The sequence below is a fragment of the Protomyctophum bolini genome (genome assembly GCF_963924005.1).
Source record: "Protomyctophum bolini genome assembly, chromosome: 12".
NCBI classification, from domain to species: Eukaryota; Metazoa; Chordata; class Actinopteri; order Myctophiformes; family Myctophidae; genus Protomyctophum; species Protomyctophum bolini.
Window position 1 is genome coordinate 36,857,230 of NC_137873.1, and position 4,670 is coordinate 36,861,899.

Sequence of the window (4,670 nt, forward strand, 5' to 3'; positions counted from 1 at the left end):
GAAGATAGGTTGAAAAGTGCTGAAGTGGTCCTTTAATGTTTGACATTCATTCAATATATGCTGTGTTCGTTTGTTTCTTCCTGTGCCCCAGTGGTCCCCTGTCTGCTTGATAGAGATGCAGATATTGTGTGGAGAGGTCAGAAGTCTCCTTTGCCTGCGGGGACAGAGGGGGGCAGTGTGGAACAACAACCCAGGGTAATAATACCAGTCGGTCATCATGGCCTTGAAAATGCATTGATGATGGCTTGTAAGAATTAACGTGTGCGTCCCGCTGGGAAAATGTAAAATAACTTTGTTAAAATGAAATGCTTTAACCCATTTAGGCCTGAGGACGATTCTACACACATAGAAACTCATGTTTCTATGGCAGTCGTTCTCAAACATTTTCGTGTCAAGGACCCCCAAAAATATATGTAATTGCCCGCCGAGCCCCATCTGAAAATATGTTGTTCCAGGGACCCCCCCCCCCCAGAAGCAAGGATTTGAGTTAGATGAGTTAGAAATGTTCGCTCTGAAAGAATATATATTCGAAATTTGTGCCACATTTTCACGATTTAAAATAAAATAGCAGATCTACAAGCTAAGTGCCGCGCTACGAGCTTGTAGATCTGCTATTTTTCAACAGATAAAACACAACATAATGCTTAAAACACCAAAAGGGTACTTCCCGCCCAAAATGGGTTAATGTATTTTCTTTTCTTTTTAATTGGTAGGGTTTTCACACATTGGGAGTTTCTTTAAAAACCTCTCTCTGCACTCTTGCACATAGAGAATCCTCCGTGGACACCAGTATGCAGGATATGGCCAGCCTAATGGTGCTAAGAAGGTGTCTCAGACCAGCGGCTTGCTAAAGATACTGCCTCCCCTATCTAAAAGCACCTTGAAGAGGAAAGATGCTTGCGGTCCGTCTGCTAGTTTTTTAGTGGTTATATGGCAGTATGTCAAATGAGGGCACCTCCCCAACACATTTATCTCCTCTCCTTGCATCCAATCAATCCCCCAAATAAATGAAAGTGAGCTAGAGCTGGATGTCATCACATTTATCTGCAGGCACGCCTCGAAGTATATGCACCTGCATGCAACGCGGCTCTAAAGCGGGTAGACTGTGTGTGCAAACACTGATGGGGGGAGCTATACTTGACAACTGAGAAGATGTATTTTCTTCCATGTTACAGGCTGGGGTTTTCGGGGGATGATGAGAATGCCTCGACTGTGGCAATTTTATTGTTATATTCTGTGACACATAAAAGTAGGTTTATATAGTACTTTATTTCTCTCTCTGTTTTTTCTTTTTTTTTAATCAATGTCTCGTTTTGCTAAGACACGGTGCATGGGAAAGACTTTAGCGAGATAGCGTGATTTCCAATTTTCGCCTGGAGGAGCCGGCCATGCGGACCACAGCCCCGTCTCACTTGGCCACACGTCACTGATCGCCTCTGATCACTGGTGTGAAGCCGAGTGAATCAGAGTAATGTTTTGTGTTTGGAGGCTAAATGAAGGTCTGTTTGAGATTCCTTTCTTTTTTCTTTAGACCGTACCTCCTCCTAAGCCCCCATTTTAATACTTCTTTGTCACAGTGAGTGTCGCGGCACACCGAAAATAGCTGATCTACAAGCTCACCATGTGTTGCATCCACGACGCGTTGTGAGATTCTAGATCGGCTATATGTTTAAAATATATATAAGTATACAGTATATATATATATATATACACACACAGTGTTTATATCTATATATACATACTGTATGTATACGTAATACTACGTATGCATATGTAGGCATGTATATACCGGTATGTATATTAGGGCTTTAAGCAACTAGTCAACTATTATTCAACTAGTCGACTAGTAAATCCACTAGTCGACCTTGTTGATCAGGTAGATTATAGTTATAGTATTTCCAAAAAGAAAAAATTACATAATAGGTAGTTAAACAACTAGTCGACTAGTAAACTAGGCAACTAGTCAACTAGTAAAAATGACTAGAAGTGAATGCCCTAATGTATATATGTATATGACCAAAGTAGGGCCGTCAGTTTGAAAATAAAAAACATGTAAAAAAAAAAAGAAGAAAATGACTATTCACACTGTCCAGTCTTCTCTCTTTGTTCATGTGCGAGATGGGGGGACTTGAGCCACGGAGCCGATGGAGTCAAAGAAAGAATGTGAGTTGAGAGAGGTGCTACTGTGTCTAAAATATCAATGAGGGAGATACTGCCAAGTTTTAGAGCACACAACAGGGAATAGCAGGTCTTGTGTTAACAAAGAGTGGACCAGGCAGTTCTCCACTGCTCAATAGAGTAGAGCCTAATTTAATACTCCGTAGTACTGTACCATGGTGTCGCTTGCCATCAAGTCGGCAAGTGACACCGTCATACGATGGGGTATGAGTTAAACTTGCAGCCGCCCCCACCCCGACGTGTTTTCACACCAAAGCATTGCAATTTTACAATGTGAGGATTTGCCATGGCTATATCCATATTGGCCTACCTACAGTCAATATGCCTAGCGGTAAGCTATGCATGGTTTCCATGTGGAAGTCCACAGAAAACATGCCAAACAAATTCCACAGACAAAAACAATACATGTTCCTTGTGTTTCCACACTCCTCTGATTCCAAAGACATTTATCTTAACAGGATAATAATTTGTGAAAGTCCCTGACATTTGTGGCTAGCTAGCATGATAATAAATCCATGGCTTGGAACATTTTTTAGTTAATTAGAGTCAATCAATCCAAACTTTGCTCACTTACCGGTGTGAAACCAGAGCATAATGAGCAGAAATCAGCATGGTGATTGGAAAACACAAATTACAGCTGTTAAAGAGAAACTCATCCACTTTCTTCTGTTGATGCCAATGCCTCCTGCGTGGGTTTTAAAATTAGTGTGACATTCTTTTAATGGATGTTGAGAACGCTTTGCTATAAAATGGGTACCATATCCTCCCAAACTAGACGTAAATTTTTGATTGAGTGATGACAAGTCTTTGAAATAGTGTACAGTGTCTGTCAGTTCAGTTGACCTGTAAATACAACGAAGACATTATTTCAATTCTCCCTTTGTTTGTTTCAAAGTTCAAACTGCATGGAGCATAGATGTAAATAACCTTCCTCTATCTGTTCCATATACAACAGTACATACAGACCATGCCATACAGCATGTGTGAAGGTGGCACATGACTTATGCACTGTATTATGGTTATACCATTTCCTATTAAATCGTGTTATACGCTAGTGAAGAAACCCTGCATCACTGCCTGTGCTTTACCATCGAGTTGGCCAGCACACGCTGCGAAATCCTTAGCGGTAATTCAACACAGAGAGAGTACAAATGTAACCAAATGGACCCACACAGGGCCCATTTGGTTACACTAGTACTCCCTCGAAGCCAGAGTAACACAGAGGATTTTTACAGTGCACTACGGTTATACTGCCTGTGCAACATCATGTGGCATATTAATGAATGTCTCTGATATATGGAACAGTCAGCGCAGTAAAAGTCTGTGTATATCTACAGTCAGGGCTGTGTTCATATTGTTCTTGACATATTCCAGAGCCTCACATTTATGGTGTAATGATGTGAGTAATAACCAGGTGATGTTAACAGGACTCTACGAAGAAAGGACCTTTATCTCAGACCTGACGCTGGCACGATATGACCCCGGCCGGTCGTTAGTGGCCGTGCTGTCTACGACCTTACCGATCGCCGGTGGAAATTTCTCCTCGAGAGTCTCTCGGAATGAGATTTATACTTACTTGCATGCAGGTGTCTCGCACCATCAATTGCAGATATGCAAGCTCACCGCGCCTCTCGGCGCTGCTCGTTGTGAGCTTGTAGATCTGCAATTCTTTGCTCTGCGACACCCTCGTGCAACTAAGTATAACTCTGGCTTTTATGTTGTCGAGCTCATGTCTCGTCAGGGCTAGAAACAGCAGCTTGCCATTGTATTAATTATTGTCAGAGAATCCAAGGGGTGTAGATAATTCAGAATGCACTGGTTGGTCCCCCGTTTGTTTCACTTGTCAGTGGAGTGAATAATTGGGAGTGCTGACCATATTAGACACAGAGAATTTCTAAAAGATATGACTCGAACACAGCCGCAACACAAAAGCATGGGCTTGGAAATTAAAAGCTTAATGTCGGAGAATTTCAAATCAATATGGAATAATGTGTTGGCTGCTGGTTGCCAGAGGAATTTATTGAAGTGTACTGTGCTGAATTGGGAGGTTATTGGAATGTATCACATTCTACATGTTATATATACCGTATATATATATATATGTGTATATGTTAATTAAATACTTGGTGATAGTAATAGTCATAGGGTCAGACAAGGTTTTTGGTCCCTTCAAACACATGTCTTAAAGTGAGGACATACATTGATACAATTTTGGTTGGGGGGGGGGGGGGGGGGGGGGTTCTGCTAATACAATGGGGCTCATCTTGCAATTCTCCCAAGGAATAACTATCAGTCCTGCTACAGCAACTTCAGCGTCCCTAGGTGACCGCGCCACTGAGCCTGTGTTCGCTCCAACGCACCCTACTCCACGCCTGCTGCCGCCCTGAAGGTAGATGCATCACGCTGGGGAGACTGCGCAACAGCAGCCCCCTCCCTCCCCTCAGCACTCACTGTACAGTGTTGGGGTGGGGGGGGGGGGGGGCGTCTGTGGT